The sequence below is a fragment of the Panthera tigris genome, chromosome C2 (genome assembly GCF_018350195.1).
Source record: "Panthera tigris isolate Pti1 chromosome C2, P.tigris_Pti1_mat1.1, whole genome shotgun sequence".
NCBI classification, from domain to species: domain Eukaryota; kingdom Metazoa; phylum Chordata; class Mammalia; order Carnivora; family Felidae; genus Panthera; species Panthera tigris.
The window spans coordinates 36142738-36169733 of NC_056668.1; the positions used below are offsets into that span (position 1 = coordinate 36142738).

The 26996-nt window shown below is 33.8% G+C and overlaps 1 long non-coding RNA gene across 1 annotated transcript; it reads right to left on the reverse strand.

Moving 5' to 3' along the window:
* Positions 1-2078: 2078 nt before the first annotated feature.
* Positions 2079-25807, reverse strand: LOC122230734. Its single transcript, XR_006207798.1, has 5 exons — positions 25702-25807; positions 14424-14587; positions 13260-13340; positions 4704-4783; positions 2079-2183 (listed from the first exon to the last, which is right to left on the reverse strand). It is a non-coding gene; the product is annotated as an uncharacterized LOC122230734 (long non-coding RNA).
* Between the last annotated feature and the right edge of the window lie 1189 nt (positions 25808-26996).

A 26996-nucleotide genomic window follows, 5' to 3' on the forward strand; every position in this document is an offset into this window, starting at 1 on the left:
TTAGTTTTCTTTTTTTTTTTTTAATGTTTTTAATGTTTATTTTTCAGACAGAGACAGAGTAAGAGTGGGGAAAGGACAGAGAGAGAGGGAGACACAGAATCTGAAGCAGGCTCCAAGCTCTGAGCTGTCAGCACAGAGCCCAATGCAAGACACGAACTCACAAACTGTGAGATAATGACCTGAGCCGAAGTTGGATGCTTAACAAGCTGAGATGCCCAGGCACCCCAGTTTTCTATACTGTGTAACCAACTACCATAAAATTTTCAGCTTAAGTAACACATGCATTATCTTAGAGTTTTTGTGGGTTAAAATTTTAGGCATCATTTAGCTATGCTCTCTGCAGAGGATTTCCCATGTCTGCAATCTAGGTGTTGGCAAGGTCTGATTTCTCATTTGGAGAATTGACTGGGAAAGCTTCTGCTTTGCCACTTCTGTGGCTATTGGCAGCATTCAGTTCATTGATTATAAGATTCATGGTAGCTTGTTTCTTGCCAACAAAGGAAGAGAGGGAGACTAGAAAGAGTCTGCTAGCAAGACAGAATCTTATACAAAGCAACTTAATTATGAAAGTGACATCCCATCACCTTTGCTATACTATTGGTTGGAAGTATCCGGCCCAGTCAAGGTCAGGATGGTGTGGAAAAGGTGGTGATGACACAAGAGCATTATACAAGAGGCAGAAATCATGGGGCCATCTTAATGTCTGTTTGCCACACTGCTGCTTTCTGTCTTTGTCTTTGGATGCTCTTTCCTCCCACAAGGCAACATTTGTGTCTTGATTTACTGCCCTGGCTGCATATTAGATGTACAAATACATTTTTATTGCCACCTGTTATTTTCTGGTTTCTTTCTCCTGGGTGTTTATAGCATGAAATAATTTCATAATTTATAACGGTAAGGTTAGAACTTAATGTTTGAGTAAGTAGGAGTTGAAGCAGAAAAGGATCTTGTACAGAATTCTCCCATTAAGATGTTAGATCAACTTTCTTTTTGTAAATCATATATTTAAATAGTTATTTATTAACAAAATAATAAAACAAAACCAAGAAAAAAAAACCTTTACTTAAAAAGCAGAAACAAGATGATTATATTTTGTTTTGTTTTGTTTTGTTCACCAAAATATTTCCACACCAACATTGCCCAGGTCAAGGTAAATTGATAAGCAAAAATTGACTAATGTCTGAATACATGTTTGCATAGAGAATAACAGATTAAATGGTTGAGCCATTCTGGTTAATATGCCTCCAAATTGGAAAGTATGATGTCAATGCCTATGCTACTCAAAAGAGTGATCATTTCAGGTTCCGAGGCTAAAGGTCATGCCATTTGAAGTGTAACAACCCTGAAAGATAATCAATGTTTTCTCCAGAGATGTGCTGCACTAAGAAATTACTGAATGCGTTTTCTTTTCAGAAACAAATGCACTTGTTACATCTCTTTTGTTTTTCCAAACAACACTTAAAAAAATTAGAAATTATTCTTATCATAAAGTTGGGAATACCTTACCTAATTTCAGAACAGTCCACAACAACTTTGCTATCAAGATTTCTGTTAATTTGCCAAGTGTTTTTACATACTTCTCTTACTTTTCTCCAGTGTTATAAATTACTTTGGGCACCAAATGAGGAATCTAGTTCTTAGAGCCATTCAACTTGCATTAATTTGTAAATAATAAAATTGATTTAATAAATGTACAACAAAATAAAACTAAATATTTATAAACCACAGAAAATTTCATGGTTAAGTATAGTTACTAGCCCATTGATTTCTCCTCTCACAATATGAAACCATATAAATACTTTTTAAGCTGATCCAATAATTTTTCTTTCTTGGATTTTCTTTGTCATCTGTAATCACATGAAGGAATATGTATAAAAAGAATGTTACTGTCACCTTCTTTACAGCAGTAGAAAAAAATCAAACAGCATAGGAAGAGTGTTACTGAGATGATCTACAGCCCTCTTAATGCTGCAGTTGGTCCCAGGGTGATAACTGACATTCATCATTGCCTTCCTAAGCTCATTCTAGATCCCTAGCTAGTAATTCTACTGGTTTAAGTAGCTTACCTGCTGGAGTGACCCAGACTCTCATCAATAAAGGATCAGTTATTCTCTGTCACAGGTTGTGTTCCTCAGAAGAGAAGGTAAGAAGTCTGGGGTCCAGGATTTATATTAAGGATGACCCTTGTGAAAGAAGAAAGAGGAAGCAAGATCAGGCAAAGAGAGAGCACAATATAGGCATGATAAAGTCTTTACCGACCCAGCAGTGAGTTCTGGGGCAAAGGTTGCCTTTTGGAGTTACCCTTTGCCAGTACAAAATGGCCAGGCTTCTATACCTGTGCCATCAGATGAAGCTTCTTCTAGAAGAGTGGAAACATGGGAGAAGTGAATCTGTGCAGCTGAAGCCAACACTGAAGAAGTTGACAGCTAGAGGCTATCTGCTAATGACACTTCCTGAAACCTTCCTTAAAGAGAACTGAGTGCCACTTCTCCATACCTACCATATACTGATTCCTACTCTTAGCAGGCTATAGCTGTTGTATGGACCATTTACAGTTACAGCCAGCCAAGAGAAGTTCTGCTGGATCACCTGTATGTGACACATTCTTTCCTATATCCATTATATAATTGTAGCCCTACATCCTCATGATAATCAGGGTAAATAACCCATGTAACTCACTACCAATCAACTGAATGTGGAGACCAAGATGTGAAGGTAGTAAGTAGAAGGGTATTGACTGGGAAACATCTGGATATGTAGAGTTGCAATGGTGATATATAGAAGATTCAAATGACTCTAGTATCCCAAACTCCCAAATGTCATTTGTAGCTTTTTTTTTATTTGATAAAGTTTTTTCTTTTTGGGAGAGGATGGTGTGTGGTGGGGAACACACTGTAATGACTTCACGAAATTTCTAGATTTATGATTACAGCCAGATTTTATCACTACTTAAATAGTTGATCACAAAATCAAATGCAGGAAAATTACAATAAAAGACTTGATAGATACATAGATCTACATGGTATACAGATATCTGTATTTGTACATACATGTGGGAACAAATACTAATCCTATTATATCAAGACAAGATATAACGAGTTTGAACATGCCATTGTGATATATTTAACAGTCTTGCCCATGGGCGCCTAGGTGGCTCAGTCACTTGCATGTCCAACTCTTGGTTTCAGCTCAGGTCATGATTTCACAGTTTTGTGGTTTCAAACCCCATGTCAAGCTTGAACCTGGCAGTGCAGAGCCTGCTTCGGATTCTCTGTCACTCTCTATCAGTCCCTCCCCAACTTGTGCTGTCTCTGTCTCTTTCAAAATAAATAAATAAACATTAAAAAAAAAGTCTTGATCACATATATAGGGGAGTGAACACTTCTCCCTCTATTTTTCTTGATTCTCCAGATAGGGCCCTCCAAATTAGACTGTCAAAATACAGATTAACAAAATAAAAATACTTTCTTAGCACATGCGATGATCGTCAGCAGAGAAACCCCAGTGATGACTAACTCAAAAGGGTAGTTAGAACTTGGGCTTGTAATAGCATCTTAGCAAAGGATAATAAATTTGTAAAGAAGTGACACACAAAAGAAAAAGCTTTTAGATTTTTTAGGGACAGCAAATCATGGGAAATAAATATATGGGGAAATACAAATATATGGGGAAACTATGGAAGACAAGGTCAAGTTAATAAAGTTTGTTTATAGAGACCCTTTCTCGGTGCCATCTCAACTCTAGTGATAAAGATGTTATCTCCATCCTGGTAGAGGAAACAGGTGAGGTACACCTTCACAAGGGAAATTTATGTTCTTCTTTCAGGAAGATAAGGGAAGGACAGAGAGCTTATCCTGTGACTGCTTCTTTTCAGTTGCCTTCAGTTCAAAATAATTTCTTATGTCAAAGTGACAATTTTGGGGTCTCATGCTCTGAACCCCTTTACATGCCTTTTGCAATTACCTAGCTATGTTTCTAATCATATGCTTGTTGATTGCCTGAAACCCAGATTCAATAGTGGCCTATTATGGCTAAGATCCCAGAAATACTTTGATACAAGACCCACTACATGATTTGTGGGACACAGTGCATAATAAAAATGTGACATATCCTCATTCAAGGTAGAAAAACTGTTTGTTAAAGTCACTAAAAATATTATAAGACCTTTCCCTTTTTGGGCTCTCTCTTGACTTGTAGTATTAACTTATTTGCTATTTGAAATTTTAAATTATTAGCATGGATTTTAAGGTTCATTTTTATATTGTGAAATTCAGTTTTCCATACATAAGAGCATTTAACCCATATAGAATCACTGAAATTTGTATTCCATAGCTCTTGATGCACATGTATTTCATTTTCTCAGAATACTGCTCCAGATTAGCTCGACTGCTTTTATTCTATTTCTTCATACTTTGCATATTCTTTCAACACTCTCTTCCTTTGGGTTTGCTGATGAGTAGGGAAAATCTGGATGATGCCATATTTCCCTATTTTTTGATGACATCATTTTCAGTGTGGTTATCAACAAACACAGGGAAGTAACACAAGCAAGATAGGAAGGGATAGGGTTCCTTGGTCATTCAAGTTTTTTAGAATGCTATTGCCATCTTCAAAATTTGAATTAAGTCTTAGCTTGAACAGAAAGTATGATCCCTCAGGGCTGTCAGCACCCTTCCTTTTCAATCATAGATGTAACAACTTACCTTGTATTTGTTTTCTTTCTTGTTGAATTCCATGAATTGTGGGTCACCTGAAATACTGTGCTCATGGGGCCTCACAAATACTATATGAAAACAGGAAGGCAAGGATTAGAGAGGACAGATATTGTACTTATCTCCTTTGCTAACATGTATACTGCATTGTCTCTTGGGCAGCTGAACATTAAGCCAATTGTGGGGGGCTTCTGAGTGCATGTCACTGTGTGACTACAGGAAGCTGATTCTGTCTTTGTATGATGTATAAAAAGACCTTTAAATACTTAGGAAAATAGAAACATTGTCATGTTTTATCACATATGACGTATAACCTACTATGGAATTCAAATACAGAGTAAAGTAAGTACTTCATTAGGAGAAATACACTGAAAAAATAGATCATTGAATATTGCACCAGTGTTTCTAAAAAATTACTGTAGTGGACCTTTCCCATATATTAGTGATAAAAGTCAAAGATGATGCCATTGAAATAGGACCTCATGGTGGCATAATCTAATTAGGAGGTATTTAACAAGAGCAAGAAGGGCAGAGTTACTATGATAGATAGCAGGGCAAAATGGCATTCAGAATGATCTGACCCAGTGCTGTATTGATCATCTATTCCCTAGAAATGAATTGGATGTGTAATTGATCTGTATAGCCCAAACAGTTCTGTGGAAAACCTGAATTAGAAAACTACAGTAATGTTCCTGAGAAATATGGAATAAGGTCCTTCTTTTTATGTCAAATAAACCTTGACTTGCAACTGTGCTCTATCAGAGGAAACAATCACCCGTTAATGAAATCAGAGATTTTGATAAAATAATAGACCTCTGAAAATGGGCCTAGGGTTTGAGAGTGTGGTCACATACAAAAGAACCTACCTGATGAGAAGGATTTTAAAATCAAATGTTCAATAATGACTTGGCCTGTGGATATGAGTTACCTTTTACCCCAATGTATTAGTCTGTTAGAGCTGCCATAAAAAAGGACCACACACTGGGTGTATTAAACAATAGAAATTTATTTTCTCACAATTCTGGAGGTTCAGCAGGGTTTGTTTTTCTTAGAGCTTCTCCTTGACTTGTAGATGGCTGCTTTCTCCCTTGCCTTCACTGGCGCTCTCTCTGACCTTGTTTGTATTAAAATCTCTCTCTTTCACTTCCTCTTTCTTTTTTATGTCTCTCTCTTTTTTTTTTTAAATAAGGACAAAGGTCAATAGGGCCTCATTTTACTTTAATTACCTCTTTTTAGATTTTATCACCAAATAAAACCACATTCTGACAGTACTGGGTGTGAGAACTTCAATATTTAAGTTTCGGGGGAAACACAAATTAGCCTATAACATGCAGCCATGAATTCATGGACAAAGTAGCCGTGGCAGTAGGAGTATAGGTTAAGCAGGAACTCAAAGACATGGTCTCCTTTCATCAAATCTATAGTGATTGATGGTTGGGTGTCTTTTCTTACAGCAGCAATGACCAATGTTGTTTGTACATGAGACATAATATCATAACTTGTTACTCCAGTGTTACATCTAGTGGCATAATGATTTGATTAGACCCTTTCCATAAAAAACTACTCTGTCAGGGGGCTATTCAGCAGCCTATTCAATATTCACCTACTGCACTTACTGTGAGCATAATTTTAAGAAGTGGGTTTTCAGTCCTATATGCACTGAAACAGTGGAAGATATACCATGTTGTCTCTTCCAAAGCCACAATACATGAGTCCAGGAACTAAGGAATGGAATTGGGGGTAGTATATATCACTATTACAACTGAAAACCACTTGTAAAATGCTTATTCTCTGACCCCAAAATCTGGACTTCTGCTGATTTAAGAGGCTCTGCTGGTTTAAGAAGTCTGACCCTGAATCTGAGCTCTGCTGGTTTAAGAGGTCTTATTGGTAACCAAGGGAGTAATCCTTCCACCAGGGGATATAAGAAATTTCTGTTAAATTGGAAAGCAAGATTCTCACCTGTCCTTTTGGCTCCTAATGACACAGGATAAAAAAGAAAACAGTATCTGGTATAATGGAAGGAATCTGAAGACTTTCTAGAAATGAAGTTATAGTTTTAATAAATTGTGAGAACTGGTCATCTTCTCTAACTAGACCCTGTCAGGTAATATTTTAAAGGGTAAAGTTGCAAAACTAAGTCTGCTTTGGTTGATTATTTCTGCAATTTAGGTTATATAGCAAACATTTCCCCTAACCTGAAAGAGATAAATCTGCATTTTTGAATTTTGCCAAAAATATAAGGAAAGCACATGAATAGATAAAAATACTTTCATCAAACATGGTATTATTGAAGATATTTTTTAAATTAATGATATTTCAATTTTCACAATCCTTTTTGATTATGGCAGCTTTAAAAATGTACCTATAAATGAAAGGATAACAGATAAAATTAAGTCACTTGGTAACTCTAAGTAAAAAAACTTTTTTTGTATACTTCCTTCCCAGAAACTGTGAAAGTGAATAATTTAAATTATTGGGCTTTCAAATATTTTTGTGATTTATTTGGTTTCTAATTTTTAATTTCAACAAAGTTAAAATAAAACCTAAACTATCATTAGCCAAAAGAATGTTATTTTTTACTAGTCATGATATGCCTTTTGTCATATAATTCTGAAGATTTCCTATTAAAAACTCCTCAAATTCCTATTTTTTTAAAGAAATAATTTTTTTCCAGTGTTTAAATCTATAGAAATGAACAATGGATAGATGATCCAATATATTATCGAGATCCATTCATCTCATTAAGAAGTGAATTTTAGGGGCTCCTGGATGGCTCAGTTAGTTAAGGGTTCAATTCTTCATTTCAGTTCAGGTCATGATCTCACAGTTTGTGAGATCTTCACTGACAGTATGGAGCCTGCTTGGGATTCTCTCTCTCCCTCTTTTGTAGCCCCTCCCCTGTTAACAGTTTCTCTCTTTCTCAAAATAAACAAACTTAAAAAAAAAAGAAGTGTATTTTAAATACAACACTATTCTTTTTGCTTCAAAGTTACATATCAAAGTGTGCAATATATTTATGTTGTTTTGAGTAACTCTAATCTAATAATTTTCCTGGAAGATATATTTTTAATGTATAGGAATTTATGATAACCTAAACTTTCAAAAATTATTTTTACTTTATCTACATAATTTTGTGGCTGAAAACTATAATAGGATTATCAATAAAAGTCTTTCTAGAGTAAATAATATATCAGGATAAAATTTTGTTGGGGAAGTGGAATAAATTCAAGCTCAAGAAGAAAAAAAGCATTTAATTACTTTTTACTTGTAAAGAAGAGCTTAGTATTTTTTCCCAAGGGATGATGATAAATATTGAATACCTATGACATTTAGATTCCAAAGCATATATTTTTAAAAGTACTGTAGCATAGTTTTTTAAGGTAAATATTTAAAATGTATTTATTTTGCAACTTTTAAAATTATGACATCAATAAATTTGGAGACAATTGAGGAAGAATAAGAGGGACTGGCAGTGAAATTTCAAATCATGTACTGGGGACATAGGAGTAAAATTATGTGCACGTGGTATTCTGAAAACCAAATGCAGACTTTCATGAAGTAGGGAATTTCCAGTAACATACAATACTGTTAAGAAGTTAAGTAAGAAGAGACAGAAAACCAGGCATTGATTTTGACAAAATAAAATATGTTAATGTTGGCCTTAATAAGAGCTGTTAATTTTAATGGTAGAGGAATTACAATATACTGGTAGCCTAATTATAGTGCACTGAAGAACAATTAGGATGAAACAGAAACAATAGGCGGGCACAACTTTTTGAGCCCTGGAAAGGGGAATAGAGAGAGAGGACAAAAACTGAATGATACGGGGTTTACAAAATTTTCTTTAGGTGGGTGGTGACCACTAAAGGAATGGTAGATGACAATGGTAATTGTATGACCATAACAATGTCAATGGTTCCATGGAAAGGAATAAAATTATGTTAAAGGAGAAAACTGATACAAGTACAGGATTGAGGGATGTTTGTTTGATTACTTTTGTTTTGTTTTGTTTTTGCTAGTAATATAGGATGGGTACTAGAACATGAGTAATAGAGGTGTAAATAGAGAAGTTTTCTTTAGATTGGGACAATCACTTATTATTCCATGCTAATAGGAATGAAAGCATAGTGTGTGGTTTCAGGTACAGGAAGCTGAGTGAAATGACAAGGGTAGTAGCAGGGTGATGGGCAAGTTGGCTTAGAGGAGTGATGGACGAGTTGGCTTAGAGGAGACTGACGAAACAGGGGATGTTGTAAAACAGAAATTCAGAAAATAACTTTACTAAAGAAGTCTGGTATGATTGTTTGGCAGCGGTGATAAGAACTTGACATTTTTCATCATAATTTTGAAATACTTAGCACTTTGTGTGGTTGTCTCTAAGAACAGTCAGCAGCTTTAAAAAGTTACATTAATGCATCAGAGAGGAGAAGTGTAATGGAGTTAGCCACATTTTTCAGTTAGTTATAGAGAATGACAATTAGCTCTAGGTTGGGTTAAGAAAGAAGGGGCACATAAGGCTGGTGAAGTATAATTTATGTAACAAATTCCCCCACTTTAAGTGTACAATTCAATAGTTTTCAGTAAATTTACCAATTTGTGCAACAATCTCTACAACCCAGTTTTAGAACATTCCTAGAAGTCTAATAAGATTCCACCTGCCCTTTTGCAGTTAATCCCTATCCCCACCTCCATCCCAGGTAACCATTATTCTGATCTTTTTCCTAAATATTTACTTTCTCTGAACTTTTCATGTAAATGAAATCCATGGTCTTTGGGTCTGGTTTCTTTAACTTAACATAATTCTTTCAAAGTTTATCTGTGTTGTAGTATGTATCGGTACTTCTTTTAATTAATATAACTAATACGCCAAATAATATTCCATTCTATGAATACACCAAATTTTGTTAGCCATTTACCAGTTGATGGATATTTGGGCTGTTTTCACTTTTTGACTAATATGGATAAAAGAAGTAATATTTGAAGTCAATAATGAAAAGACAAAAATATAAACAAGTGTTTTGGGGGCCTATGGTTTTGTCAAGAAAGATTACTGTCCTGGAGAAAGAGGTAAAGAAATTGAAACAATAAAAGTTTAGATGGATCACTGATGTGATGGTTTAAGTCATCAATGACAATGAGAAGAGTAGTGGAGGAGAAAGACAAGGTGAGTTAGGTACAGAACTCATAAGTGAACTTCAATAAATGACAATAACATGAAGGGATGAAATGCAGTGAACTCTGATGACCTTTCCATGCACTGGACTATACATGAAGAAGGAAGGATGTGAGACCACTGGCAAGCAGCAACGTGAAACAAAGTTTTACCTATATCTCCTTTATGGCATTGGTACATAGAATATAAGAGAAATAAATTAATAAATCTACTTAAGAGGGATGTAGATTAAGTAGTACATTCAGGAATAGCAATATTTAAATTAAAGCAAGAACGTTATGGAGTGTCAGGGCAGATTACTTAGAAATGACACAGTGAAACTGTTTGGGAGAGAAATGGGAATGAGATTAATTCAGAGAAATATTTCTCAGGACACATATCAGTTTCAAAGTCCCATTTTATAATAAACATTATGTGATACCACTTTAAAATTGTGAAGTGAAATTCATAGAAAATATAAACAACTTAAAAGATACTTTAAAAATCAATGCAATAGCCTAGGATTCCTATGGGTAAACAGAAGGAAATCGTTTATATTAAATAATGTGCATCAGTATATAAATGTTCAGACATGATTCTACTATAAGATATAATAACATAGTTAGAAGCCTGCATTTCTACTTAGGATCACCCTGAAGGAGGTAAAAATGCAAATTGCTTGTGGTGTGCTGTACCACAACTCTAACACCAACAGAGTCTATTGGTGAGTCAAAATTCCAATATGGTGAACAATTTTAGTGAAGTTCCATTTTTTTTTAAAAACATGCAGTCTTCCCTTGATTGGCATGGTTAAAATCTGGGTGGAAAATCACATAACACTGAAGACATACCAAGTTCCTTATATTCATATGTAAAAGATAATTAGGGTCCAGTTTATGAATATACTAAACAGCACAGATGGCTTGAAAATCAAATTATACCTATTATTTCTAAATGCAGACAATTAAATAACAGTAGTCCTCCTCTTCACAATAATTTCACATACAAAAACACTGTTTCATAGTAAGAGAAAATTACATATTTAGCGCTAGTAATTCAAGGGAATATGCAGAGTAGTGTGGGAATTAGCACTTATAAATGAGGGATTATTTTTAACACGTTTACATTAAATAGCCAAAAAGATAATAGAGCATGATAGGATCGCCTCTGGAAATCAGAGTATGAAACTACTAAAGACCACAGGAAGCTTTCATTTTATCCCTTAACCCCAGGTTAAAGTGGGAGAGGAAAATCTGAAGAACATGGTAAGCTGTTCCTGCCCCTCAGAGAGAGGCTTCTTTGATCTGATCATTTGGTAAAATAAATCAGGACAGAGCTGGGTCTTGTAGGTATCTAATGCTTTTGTGGCAATTGTGAATGCTTCACAAATGAAGAGGAGACAGGTAGTTAGCACATTTATTAAATCTTCAACCCATAGCATTTTAGAGATGATTCAGAACCCATTCAAACTACTACACCCCAAGTAAGCTAATTAATAACGGGTCATGTCTGTTTAAGTGGCATTTATTAAATATTTCTCTTATGGAGAAAAGAATCTAAGCACCATGAGGATGAGAGGAAGGGGGAAAAGAAAAAGAGAGAGAGAGAGAGAGAGAGAGAGAGAGGTCCCAGTACTTCTCTACTAGAAGTACTCAGCTTCTAGTGCATTGTCCTAAGTAAACGAATTGTTGACCCAAACCTGCATACTATACTTACCCAAACAAATGTCTCATAGGTGTGAAAGTCCAGCCTTCTTAGAAGTAGCTGAGCAAACAAGTGGTATCATCTGGCTATACACGCATTGAGGGGATCATATGGGCCTTTACCCTAAGTGACTTTTCAAAGTTCTACTTCTAGCTACATGTTCCTTTTTTCTGCACAGGCATTTGACTGACAAAGACTTTCTCTATCTCATTTATTTATTTTTAAGTTCCAGTCAGTTAACATACAGTGTAAAATTACTTTCAGGCATACAGTATAGTAATTCAACACTTCTATACAACACCCGGTACTCATCACAAGTGCCCTCCTTAATCCCCATAACCTATTAAATTTTTTTTTACATTTATTTGTTTTTGATAGACAGAGAGAGACAGAGCACAAGTGGGGGAGGGGCAGAGAGTGAAGGAGACACAGAATCAGAAGCAGGTTCCGGGCTCCGAGCTGGCAGCACAGAGCCTAACGCAGGGCTCAAACTCACAAACCTTGAGATCATGACCTGAGCCAAAGTCGGACCTTAACCGACTGAGCCACCCATACACCCCAAACCCCATTACCTATTTAACTCACCCCCACCTCCTCTCTGGTACCAGCAGTTCGTTCTTTTTAGTTTAAGAGTCTGTTTCTTGGTTTGTCTCTTTTTTTTCCCTAGGCTCAAGTGTTTTGTTCTTAAAACAAAGTGTTTTGTTCAAGTGTTCCACATATGTGTGAAATCATATAATATTTGTCTTTCTCTTTCTCTGACTGACTTATTTGTATCTCATTTAAATTCCTGTGGTGCTATAGTGCCCTTCAAGAGTGGTACACTTGTCTCCAGTATAGCTGGTTAATCACTTTGTCTGTGTTTCACAAGTTTTTGGAAAATCTAGATAATCTAAAGGCAAAAGTAATGCCCAAAGAGGCTATCTCGATTCTCATAGGTAGATAAAAGCATAATTATTAACAGAACCAAGATGAATAATGCACTTTCTTGTCTCAATGTATTTTTCCTCTGTGAGGAAAATAATATAGGTTAATAGAAAGACCGTACGTAAAACTCTAATGCTATTTGCATCTTTTTGCTTCTCCAGTTGAAAGCAATAGTGATGATTGCATTAATAAGGTAAAGATAATACCATTTATAACCTTCCAGGTGATAACATATTTTCCAATGTGTAACTGCATTTTTATATTTTAAACAACTTTACAGAAAGTAAGAAAAATTTAGTAGTTCATAGACAATATTCAAAACAGGTGTCAGAAACAGAAACCCATGGGGGAGGGGAAGGAAAAAAGGGGAAAAAAAGGAAAAAAGAAAAAAGGAAAAAAAAAAAGAGGTTAGAGTGGAAGAGAGCCAAAGCATAAGAGACTCTTAAAAGCTGAGAACAAACTGAGGGTTGATGGGGGTTGGGAGGGAGGGGAGGGTGGGTGATGGGTATTGAGGAGGGCACCTTTTGGGATGAGCACTGGGTGTTGTATGGAAACCAATTTGACAATAAACTTCATATATTGAAAAAAAAACAAAACAGGTGTCAGAAATACAGATGTTCACACATATCAATATTCAATTAGGGAACAGCAATTACTTTATTCTCATTCTAATACAGAATCTTTATATATACAGTTCTTTATTAACCTAAAAGTATTGACTAGGTTCTAGTCTTATAATTAACATTCATTTGTGATTAACTTACTTTTGCTCTCTATGTGAAATGAGTGCCCAGTCCAGGTAAACACAGAGTTTTTAAAATCTTCATATACAAGTAAGCTTTCCACTGCAAAAGAATCTTTAGTTAATATATTGTAAGTTTAGTATATATTAAGTCAAAGAAGCCAGAACATGTTTTCCTAATTTACTCTCCCCAAAGTTTTTCAGTCATAATGTTTAAATTTCAATTACATTGTTTTATCTCCACATATGAATGTTCAATCTATGTAGATGAATATGAATGTATAATGTTATTCTAGTTTAAAAAAATATACTTCAAAGCATCTGATGAGCAACCAGTTTGAATAATGTATAGTTTTACAGTGATTTTCCTCAGAAGAACTTAAAGTGAATACTTTTATATTAAATATGCTAAAATTATTTCAAATAATTAAGAGAGAAATATTTTATAACTCCACTTCTTTACAAAGACTGAGTTTCTTAAACAATGAGATCAGCCATACTGCATAACTAAAATTATCATATAAGCTATCATATCATCTCAAAAATGCTTTAGAACACAAACTGAAAGCAAATCTCATTATGCATATTTCAAACCCAAACAATGTATGAACTCATTTACATCACAACTACTGAGAAATTATTTGAAATGTGTTTTACAGGTTTTTCTTAGATGCAAAATATTTCCTTTCCTTCCAAGTAGCTTGTAAAGTTCATAATTATATATTTGATTCTTTAATTTTTCATACAAATCTGAAATCTACCACAGCAAACTAATAATGAAATGATTTGCTGCTTGTTCAGCAATCCTTAGTTTTTCCACAGGTTCATTTTTTTCCTTTCTCTGGAGGAACACACCATTACATTTCTAAATCCTTAACATGTAATGATCTTCCATTTTTAACCTGTTGCCAATTATCAGCCCCACAGAAGCTATCTGAACATGTGGTTAGTGCACAGATTAATAGCATTGCCCAACTGTTTTCCATTTCATCCAGTGCTCAATCTAGAATCCAAAAACAGAAACAGTCTTGCATTGAATTACTCATAAATTGCTTATTAAGGTGCTAACATTGCACTCTTACTGCTTCTTGACATTCCACAGGCCTTAGGAACTATCAACCATGGCATTTTATTATTATACTAGCTCTCCATTTTAGGTTGGCTGGGGAATAGCTTTCGGTGATACCTTTCTAATTGGCTTCAGCTCCTTAAGTATGGTTGGCTTCACATCCTTCCCATCTGCTACTCCTTTTTTCATGCCTTCGTGTTTAGTTCTTGACCATTTAGTATTCATAATGTAAAAGTTTTCGACTTTAAAATTGCAAAAATATTGCTTGAAACCACCTACAGCTTTATCATTAAAATACAAAAAAAAAATGATTCAACCAGTGGACATTGATCTGTTGTGTGTGTTAAAATAAATGCACATTTTAAAGGAACAAGGGCACTTCATAATTAAAATTCAAATCTTAAGCAAAGTTTTTAACATATTTTTTCTGAGCACCACCCTTCTCAAGCATAATACCTACGTGTTTAATAAAATGAAACTTAAACCATATTAAAAGTGTCATTGGTTTGAACTGATGAACGTGTAGTTTTTTACATGAAACAACATCTTTAATTTTCACATATTAAGTTTCCCAATCAATAATATGTAGCTTCATATTTAAAATAGTTCCTTCATGACTGTAAAGTAGAAATGACAATATATTGCTTCCCTTATTAGTATGTTAATAAACCCGAATGTCAGTATAGAATAGAGATTTCTATTAGTTGCTTCATATGTCAAAATAGTATCTTCTGCTTTCTCAATAACCTTCTCAGAGGCGTGGAATTCTTAGTATATTTTAAGTTCTGACTGAACAACAACAACAAAAATGTATGTCTTAGAACATCAGTACCATTTTTCCAACTCATAGGAGGCAGGAGAATAGCTGTCAGTTTGTTAATCCTTTCACTAGACAAAAATCTATTCAAATGCTTGGAGTCTTGTTACTTAGCAAAATGGACTGCATATGTAATTATGTATCTTATATTCATTGGCCAAGTTAAAATTTTGAAGTCTACAATTAAAGGGCTTTACATGTTTATCTGGAAAACGTCTACAATTCCTTAATCTGTTAAACAGTTATATATTTTAATATATCAATCTTATTGAGGTATTTTCTTTGCCTCATAGTGTGTTAATATTTTATGGCTAGCTCTCAGAAGTACAACTACATGTTTCATTTATTTTGCTCACTTTATAAAGTTTCAGTAACAACATTTTGTGTCACATAAGAATTTGCTTTATTCAAGTATCTCTACAATGAATTTTGAGAGATTAAAAGATGAATTAGGTAAACCACATTTCCTATGTTAGTGTAAAATTAACTTGATATAGCTTTCTATTGTATTTCTCTGTATACCTGCTGATCTATTGCATTCTAGTGTTCTTTCTTTCTGTGCCACTGGAATCATTCTATGATGTCAAGTTACTTCACACTAAGGTTGTTTTTTCATATATATATTTTTGGATTTTTTGCAGGATTGGATGCCAATGCCACTATTTTTTCTATATTGATAATATCTCTGATTCTCCTATTCTATTTTTGGCTACCTTACGTCTCTTTCGCTGTTACTTTTTTTTTTCTTTAATCATTAACTTGAAAAACATCTGAAGGCTTGTAGTATGCTCAATTCTGTCTTAAACTCTTTTTATATTTATTTTTCTACTGGGATCAGCCATTTATATTCTCTTTCTTTCTTTCTTTCTTTCTTTCTTTCCCTTACTCTTTCTTTCCTTCTTTTTCTGGATTTGATAATATACAATATTCTCTCCTGTCTTCTGAGAGTCATTCATTTATATTACTCATCAATACATTTTTGCTGATTCATTCACAAATCCAAAATGGATTGAATTATATAGCAAAACAAATTTAAATAAATAAAATAATAAATTAGTGTGCACCACATATTTTCTTTGAAATTCTCAGTCTTATCTAATATCTCTGTCACTCTAAGTAAGTCTTGTTTCTCTCATATGTGACTTAAAATCACATATATTCATATATTCCACAACTTTTCCCATTAATGAATCTTGGCAATTTTGTCTTTAATAAACCTGTATCCCTCACAAACTCATATTTCACTTTACAGAAATCAGCTATGTTGTTTCTCTTATTTCAGTCATTTGATTTTTGATTTTTCAATTCACACCAAACTCCAACATTGCTGTTAGGATTTTCTTTTTCAAATGTTATATGCTCCCACCCTCCTCTTTGAGGACTTAGATTGATTTTGCTTCTGTCTATAAAATGCAAATTCTTCCTCTAGGTGAGATTGAAGATAACTGTTAGCTTTCTTCCATATACCTCTGTGTATATCCTCATTTTAATTTATACTATGTGCTACCACACTAGATAAATCAAATTATCTATGCTATCCAATGCACATTTAACTCACTCTTGTTCTTTTCTTGTTTCTAAACCTAAAAATTTAACAAAACTCTAAAAAACAGTTTGTAGAAATCAATTATTTCACATATAAAGTGATGGTAGATAATAATATTGATTATTTAGTTCCTTTATTATTGTCTGTTTTTCCTTCATTTTTCCTTTTCCAGTAAGTCAACAGCACCCATCATTACTTTGAAGAATAGATTGTTATTTCAATAACGTTGAGAAATGAATATTTCATCTTTTTTGTTTGGTTTTGAGATGGTTTATTTGCCAATTCTTTTTGTGAAAACCATAAAAAACTAACCACATGAATGGGTGCTTGCTGGAGGGGGGATGATGCTGAGGGGAGAAGCTAGGAGACACTACTGGAAGGTCACATATTCTCTGGAGGAAGAGAATCAAGCTGGGGAAAGAAGAAAGGAAGGAGAAGCATGAGCACCATGTATGGCCAGCATTAGGCATTTTTGAGTGGAGCAACTTCAGAAGACCATCTATCCACTGGAACGAACAAGACATTTCATCTGTGCTGAGGAACAGATCTTTAAGTCACTGGTGAAGAAGGGTCTCTGCTAACAGAGACTGAATTTTGTGCATGATTCAGAAAAAAATCAAATTCCAGTTTGGGGCTTCTCTATCTGAATGATCTTGGGAAAACCGCCTTACTTTTTTTCTGTATTCTTAGTTTCCTCAACTATAAAATGAAACCATAATGATAAGAATATCTACTTTTAGAGTTATTGTGAGCATTGATGTGACGATATATATAAAGAGCTAAGAATTCTTAATACATTGTCTTCAATAAATTAAGGTGCTTTAAATGTGTTTTGATAATAACATCTTAAATAAACATTTTTACAACAATTACTTCCGTGTGATTTCTAGTGCCTACGGCTTTCCAAATTAAATAGAAGCTTTTTTTTTTTTTTTTTTTTCTTATTGGTAGCTGGGTGTTTGGGACTGTTTATTTACCATTTCAAATCTCATAAGTCCCACCTTTGATGCCAGAACCCATCAACTTTTGGTTGTAATTTGACAATGCCTTGACATAAGCCCATGACATGTAAAATACTGCTTTCTTCTCGTATATACAATAGGAAGATCTGGTCAACATTCACACATGCACAACCCAAAATTTCCAGGTGGCATGGGAGAGCAGGAAATAATTCTTAGCCACTGGGGAATGAAAACCAATGTTTCCCTCTTTCCTCCCTCAAATGTGCATCTCTGGAAAAAATATTTCAGAAGGGTCCCCAAAAAGCACTGTGGGATCTAGTACTAATCAGGAGTTGCCTCCTTTTTGCTGGATTTCCTACCCTTCCTATTTTAGTACCTGTCCCCCCCACCCCACCATTCTGTTCCTCCCTGGGCTCAAATTCCAAATAACTCCATGCATACAAGTTGGCTTCAGGCAGAAGAGAATCTGAGCTATGACAGGCTGCTAATCCTCTGCCCAGGTAGCGAAAATAATTTATCATGCAGATTTTAATATTAATTCGTACCTTATATATGTTCAAATATATGTTGCAAGGATGTGTTTTAACTGTTTCAGATAGCAGTGTTTTTGCTCTCAGGCAAAAATTTGAAATTCTTAAATTTGGGAATTTTATTTCAACGAGCACTTTTAATGTTTCATAACAGTGTGTGTGTGTGCATGTGCGTGTGTGTGTGTGTGTGTGTGTGTGTAGTGTTTTCATATCGTTTTCTACTAACACATTCTTAGAAATAGGAAACTACCTCAAAATGGTCGCAATCTCACAAGGTAGCCAAGACCAGACCACAGCTACATGACCTCGACAAAATCTCCAGATGCGCCTCTGTTGCCTGCCAGTACACAATTAAGAAAAGGAGCCAACAGAGGTGACACCAAGGAGTTAGCAACAGGCCCTGATGCTTTGAATAGAACATACATTCAGACTTTGGCATCTGGTTCCTACTTTTGCCAAATGTGCCTTGTTTGTATCCACAGCTGTTAAATGTGTTTGTTGAAAAGGGATAGATCAGGGAGAAGAAAGAGATTGGCAAGGGATATGCCAGCTTCTGTGGGAGGCAATGTCAAGCCAAAGTGCAATTTACTCACAGATAATTATTTGTTTTAGAAATCTGGTGTCATTTATTAGAATAACTGTGGTATGTGGTAAGCATGAACCTCATGTTATAGCAGTAATCTTTACACTTCATTGTAAATCAAGAACTTGTAATTGTGCCGAAATAATTTACACATAAAGAGCAAATATATCTTCATCTACTTCAAATAACATAAACTATTTAGATTGAATTATTAAAGACAGGGGTTTATACAATTCTCTAATCATACTCATGATTTTTGGCCTTTCCAAACATATTAGCAAATAAAGTGCCTTTCTATTAACTATGTTAGGTGGTACTCTATTAACTATATGAAATTGTTAACCATTGAAAAATGGCTGAATAATATATGTAATATTTAAATCTTTAAAAGTGTGCATGTTTATTCATATTCTAAGCTTTATTGCTATAACAAAAATTTATTTAAAATATTTTGAAGTTGGAAGGTCAGTCCAATTATGTATTAGAATAATTGATCTGATGCAAATTTATTGAATTCACAGTTTTTCTATTATTAGAAATATTTAGAAAAATGGTATAATTTTCATAAAAAGAAATATATAAGTTTGAGAATATACACAAACAAGTCATTTTACTACTACTAGTTTTTGTTAACTTCAAATAAAGTCATTGATGTTCCACATCAAGGGGCAACATAAAATTAATCAGAAGTTGGATAGCTTGCGTAGTGTGCATAGCTTGATAAAAATTGTATAGTTCATCCATTAAAAAGTCAATTTTCACTTGTCATTTTAAACTAATGACTGTTGACTAAATCTTAAGAGTTCTTTTTACTCTAAAGTCTTACATTATTTTACGTTGCACATATTGCATACATTAAGATTTTATATTGTCCTATCTTCGGTATGCTGAACTCAAGGAATCACAGGAGTGGATAAATACATTTATGAAATACTGTATTTTTCTATTTTAAGTTTTCTAATGCCTCAGCCATTAGGGATTAAAACATTAGGGTGGTTTTTATAGTTGGAAAAGTGATCTTAGAAATTAAACAATTTTTCAAATTAGAAAATATGCCTAGAAATTCTAAACTGTTTCAGAATCATATTCTTCCTTTCTAAAATTTATGATCCTCTATTCCAAAAGTGTTTCAAAAGGAAAGATGGGAAAAGAGATTCACTTTATTTAGGATAAAGGGAGAGTCCTGCTGCTCTTGTGATAAAAGAAAAAGAATTCTCTTGTCATAACTTTCCACTTCCTTTGTGATTAAACTATCTCTCATGATCATAGGAAAATTTCTCCTACTCTTATGGCAATAAAATCTAATGACAAGGACCCTGATTTTAAAAAAAAAAAGAAAGAAAATATTTTTCTTCACCTATGTCCTTTTTTAGATGTAACTCACAAGTGAGAAGTCTAAACTGACACTGTAATTCAGGATATTGTAAAAGACCCGTCAATCCCATGGATAAATTTATGTGGGGTAACTGTGCTAATACAGACCATACTATATGATTGAAAAAAAGAATCAGCTAACATGAGATGTGATGTTTCTATTAGCTATTGTTGAAGTCAACATGCTGCCAGGACCAGCCAGTAGACCATGTTCATGGGCTCCCTAGTCCATCTACCTCTTTTTTAGTGTTTATCTCTGCACATGTGTGTTGCCTACCTTTACACTGCTACTATTGAAATATCTTTATTTATGATTTTATCATGATCTTGAAAATATAGTTTATGGGGTAATATGATAACTAGGATTATCCAGGCTCACACAGATATGAAGCACATAAATATTATGTAAAAACTAAAGCGGTATAGTTTAATTTAAAAATAAAATTTAGATTACCCGCTTGAATGCTTTCATTTGCAATTAACAACACCCAAACTAAATTGTTTCACACAATGTAAAGTTTCACTGGTGGTGTAACTGAAAAATGGAAATTTAGATTGCTCTTCAGGGCTTCAGTTCCCACTTTAAGAGGACTGTATTTCACATTTTCATGTGTCTTAAATTCTTTTCTGATTGGCAATTTGCTATCGCCAGTAATAGATACATGTTTTTTCATGCATAAATAAGGGAAAACACATCACTGTTTTTCACAAGTGGGAACAAACTTCTGAACCTCGATCTAACTGGATCTACTGGAACTACTCACTGTGGCTGGTATAATATTAGGCAATGATTGATTTAACTAATTGGTTAACCTGGATTACTGCTCATTCCAGATCTAACCTTCTTTGTAATGGAAACTTCTTGATAACATATAAAATTCATTTATAACATTTGGCTAACTAACATGCCAAACAGTGTCACTGCAACAGAATGGTTGATCTTCTAATATTTGCTTAATGTTAAAAAGAGAATTGTATATTGGGTAAGTAACGATTTCCCCTTCCTAACATTTCCAAAAACAAAAACAAAAAGGGTGTCCAGTTGCAGTTTAGGATCTCACTAAGTATGAGTTTTCAGACTTAACTTCTTTGTGTCTATAAAATAGTGTAAAAGTAAATTTTTTACATTTAGTTAACTTGAAAATATGATGTATTTTACATGCATATTTCTAAATTTGTGGAAGTTTTGAATATTATGTTTTGTATTTTGTAAATACTTAGCCAAAAATGATAAAATCATTATTTGATATTGGGTAAAAAAAAATACAGAATAAAATATCTATTAGGTAGCACTAAACTTCTAGTTGTTTTTCTCATTACTCTCCTTCAAGGAAAAAAAGAGGATACACACACCCAAACTAAATTGGGTGTGTACATACACCTGTACACACACATATATATTACACATATGTATGTGTATATATGTATATACACATGTATATACAAACATGTGTATAAATATATATATTAATGCACATATGCAAGTGACAGGGAATTACACACCAATTAATTCATTTACTTTTCAGTTATTTTCAGTAAGTGCTAGTCTTTATTTTGCAAAGAAAGTTATATACTTGAGGGATTGTGAATTTTCAAAGTATTAAATGTTCTCACTGGGACCCCTACCACTGTTTGCTATGCAGTGCTGGTTGTTAGGACCATAAATCTGGGCATATAATATTAAGGACAGGGTTGGAGCTGTCTGATTTGAAGCATATAAAGTCTTAACTGCCACAGATAATGTCAACCCAAATTATTATTTCCATTTCAATACAGATTATAGGACAGAAAGACATAAATGGAAATTAAAAAATAAATTCACCACATATTTCAGAAAGTACCTTTTCATGTTGAGAATAATAAATGCTTAGACGAGCCTGCAGGCAAAGTTGTTGAGGCAAAAAGCAGGAATGTCATTCAAGAAACAATTAGATGCCATCCTTGGGGAAATGGAGTACTAAAAAGGATATGCCTTGATGGACCAAATGACCTTTATTCTCTCTCCAAAAATCTCTCATGTTCTTATAATTCTAATCAAGAAATATTTCAGCAATTTGGCCTCCAGCAATGTCAATTCTTACGTGAATTATTCACCTTACCAGTTCACTGCTGAGGAAGAACCTTTCTCATAGTTCTACAAAGAGCACATATTGACCAGATGTAATTCCCAACATTGTTGTTCATAGGCATTTTATTCACAAAGATGCCTTAGGTCTGAAATTATAAAGTGCTTGATTATAGAAAAAGGCTCTTTTAAATCCAATGTGATTGCATACAGGACCAAGCTAAAGAAGGGGGACTTAACTAACTTCATTAATTATAGAGGGAATGAGGATTCTTAAAAATATTTTCTTGGCAAAAGTTATTTCTCAATACAGTTGATTCTTGAGGAATGTGGCATATATAAATGTTTCTTAATTTTTTTGGGTGTATTAATGGACTGTCTCTAGCTACTGACTTTATTTCAATAGAATATTATAGAATTAAACATTTTAAAATAGGGATCTAAAAGGAGGTTAATTCCAGGTGATCTAAAATCAAAATCATTCAATAATTACACACTTTTGAAAGCTGGCAATGGATACTGAATACATGTAATATACAAAATTGACTCAATACATTTGATTAAAGTTGGGGAAATCAGCTATCTACAGTCTTCTAATTTTCAATGGATTTAGCTGAACACAGAATTCTTGAGAATCCAGGGATATTGTGAAAGCTACATTCCCCCTATTATGTTCTTAAAGTGATATTCAGTGAAAGAAAAAGAACATGTTTCTATCTGTCATCTAAATGGACTCCTAGAGTTCCCTCTGTGTATCACAAATTGGAACTCAGTGGTGAACTGAGTGTTGAGAGCATATTTTCAAAAGCTAACAGAAGGTCACATAAATTGGACAGTTCAAAGCAAAAGAAACGAGAGGCTTGACAAATGCCAGTATATTTAAGTGTTTTTAAAACAAATAAATATTTTATGAATTGTTGCCAAAGATAAAAATTATATCAATTATGTTTAAAAAATATATGTTTATTATAGTGCAAATTGTTTTCACAATAGATTATATCTGTTAGTAATTTGTAAATGACACTTGTATGAAGTACTATAACAAAGCATTATACTTATAAAATTAGTGGTAAAATTTATAAAATAGTCTGTGCTAAAGAGAAAATAGGTGAAAATAATATGCTAAATAATATGTTCTGTGGACTAGCTCTTATAACCTTTTAAATTATGCAGCCATAGATAAAATAAGAGCTCAAACTGAACTTTCAATTGATGGAAAGATTATCTCCCATCTAGAAAATGAATTTTTAACATGGTGTTGAATGTATAGAGAATGGTCCTATGACATAAATTATATACAAGGACAAAAACAAATAATTAAATCAAGTAACTCTTAAACCATGCATAATCAAATCAGACCTGCTGTAACAAAAGTAGCAGTTAATCGCTGCTAATTACAAGCCGTTGCTTGTAATAATTATATCAATTAGGCTATTGTTTTAGTCATTTATGTGATTTTTAAAAAATTCATATAAATATAAATGTTATTAAAATTAATTAATCCAATAGTCTGTAAAATCGCCTTTTTCTTGTTCACTTTCATTAAAAATGGCTTTTGGTCAACTATACATCAATTAAGAAATTGCATTTGGCCTTTTTGATATTAAAGATAGCTGGAAGTTAGTTAGAGGTCTTTCTTGTGAACAATGTGTATGATCACTCTGGATAATCAATCCAGTGTTTGTGCAATAATAGGATTATAATGTAATAAGACCAAAGTATGCTACTCTGGTATAAAAATTAATATCAATATTTGCTTAGACTGATGGTTTCTGCATAGCACAGAATATGGTATGTTGTGGCATCTAATTTACTAGGTAAACTTCTGCCCAATCAATCAACCAATATTTCATTTAGAATCTGTTCTTATTTAACTACTAAGCTTATTAACTTTTCCATGTGTTGAAGTTGTTCTAAAAGCATCAAAATTACAAAGTTAATATTAAATGAAATGGCATCTTAATAAATTAAAATTTCACTTAGTTCTATCTTTCTGTAAGGGATTAACAAAAACTATAAACTTTAAAATGATGAAAAATATTATTTTATTCCATTTTATGAATAAAACAGGGCTTACACTGGATCCAAAATTATAACATTTGGAAATTAAAAAAAAAATTCAACACAATTCTCTTCCTTGTCAAATCATGCAAGTTGGTAAGTGAAAATATTAGACTAGATAATTGATTCTAGAAATAACAAAAATACTTGACATTGCTGAAAAGTGAATTGTATTCTCTGTTTCTATTAAAGGAGGTCAAGGTAAGTCAGACTAACAGATTCCTACTGAGAAGAATTAGGAAAAACTTGGAAAACTACTAAAAAATAACCTTTTTGATAGCATTAGAGAAGTGATAGTGAATAATGACTGATAGAGTCAATATCTAAGAGTAAAGAGAGAAGAGAGACTTATTCCCTAGAACACTTCTACTTATCAGCTCATGAATCAGCTGAGAGTCCTTGAACTGCTTGTTCCAATCAGTGACAAAGTAGGGAGGCACTTTATTTAAAAAAAACCCAATGGACAAGAAGCATATGGAAAGATGTTTACTTTTTTAGTCTTCAGACAAACGCTAATTAATACTATAATGAGAAGCCTTCATTCATGCTGGTGGGAATGTAAACTGGTTATACAGATTTTGGTAAACTCTTTTGCAGTATCCAGAAGAACTGAATTTATGCTAACTTTTGATGCAGCAACTCTACTCCTTGGCCAGGACTGTCATAAATGAGTATATACTGCCTACAAAAAGGAGTTACATAATAACATAACAACATTATTTATAACTATAATCCTGGAACCCAAATCCTTATCAACACAGATGTATTCCTAAGTGTTATATACATGTAATGAATACCTTACAGCGATGTAAAATAACAAATTAATATACCTAAATAACATGGATGAATCTCATAGCACATTAAATTGATTAAATAAATCAGATGTAAGTAATATTGATTGTATATTTCATATATATAAGCAGACAACTTGTTAAACTATTTATTTATTAATAACTAAATTTATTAATTTATTAACATTAATGTTAAATGCCAGGTAGTGGTTACTTTGGTGAGAAGGGAAGGAGTAGTGACTATGAGTGGTCACCAATGAGGATTCTGGTTTGCTAATGATGCTGAGTATCTTGACCTGGAAAGCATTTATATTCTATGTTTACTTGTACCTTCTCCTTTCTTCCTTCCTCCATCCCTCCCTTCCTTCCTTCCTTCTTTTTTCATAATACTTCAACATTTTTTTTTTCTTTTTTTTTTGGGACAGAGAGAGACAGAGCATGAACGGGGGAGGGGCAGAGAGAGAGGGAGACACAGAATCGGAAACAGGCTCCAGGCTCCGAGCCATCAGCCCAGAGCCTGACGCGGGGCTCGAACTCACGGACCGCGAGATCGTGACCTGGCTGAAGTCGGACGCTCAACCGACTGCGCCACCCAGGCGCCCCTCATAATACTTCAATAAAATGTGCTTCAGGGTTAGATTACTCTGCCCGTTGAGTCATACTTACCTGGCTGTAGATCTTGTTGAGAGTTTGAAGAAAGTTATGGGCCAAACTCTAATTCCAGGAAATTTAACAAATATCCGGGTACACTTCTTTGCTAACATTGCAATATGCAAACAAATTAGAAATTCATGGCTTCTGAGTCAACCTATGGATCAAAGAAAAAATAATCTAGAACCACAGTAGCTATATTCTAAAATATATGGTTTTGGGCAGCTAATCATTAAATACCATTAAAATTTCCTAGGGTGTCTCCTGTGGGAATTGGGAGAAGAGGGAGGAGACAAGTATCAACCAAAAGAACACACACAGAAACACACACAGAATGAAATACAAAAAAAGACATGTCATAAAGGAAAAACATATTATCAGGGCAATTTAAAATTTAAAACTATTCCCTTGAAATCATCAATACAGAAGCAACTTGTGGAAATAGTCTAGTAGTGGCTTGCAAGTGGAGATGCATATGTCACAATGAGTTGTGACAATTTTTCTAAAATCCATATGTGGGGCCCCAAATCTACCTTACATAAATACTGTATAATGGAAACCTCGGGGTTAAATTCAAGCATTTCTCTATTTTAAAGCTCCACAGGTAATCATGATATGAACAATAGGTTAAGAATGTTAGTTTAAGGTATAAATTCAATGCAACACCAAAATTTATTTTTCTCATTCAGCCATACATATTAATAATTCAAGTAGCCAGTTATTCTACTTAGTTAATAGGACTCCATATGTGATGGACAGATTCTAGGGTGGCCTCCAATGGCTTTCAATTCCTATTACTTGCTTCTAAACAATAGAACAACACAAAGCTAATGGAATGACACTTGCATGATTGTGTCACATCATGACTATTGCTAACAGGCTTGCTCCAGAGATTCTCATTGTTGGCTTGAAGAAGTTAAGTGCAAATCCTGGAGAAGCCCTCATGGCAAGGAAATGAGGGCAGCAATTACAAACTGCAGGTGATTGCTAGGAACTACAGGTGGCCTCTAAGAAAGAGGGCAGGCTCCATTTTTTTTTTTTTCAGCAAAAAATTGAAGCTCTTAGCCACAAGGAAATTAAATTAAACTTTCCACAAGGAAAGTTGCATTTTTTAATGTTGTCTTTTATGAATTATACATCTGGTGTCATCTATACGAAATCTTTGCCTAAGTAAAGATCACACAAAATGTTACCTGTATTTTCTCTATTAGTTTTATAATTTTAGTTTTTATGCATGTCTGTCATTCATTTTGAGGGTTTCTGTTTGTTTTTGTTTTTGTTTTGTTTTGTTTTGTTTTGCATGATGTGAG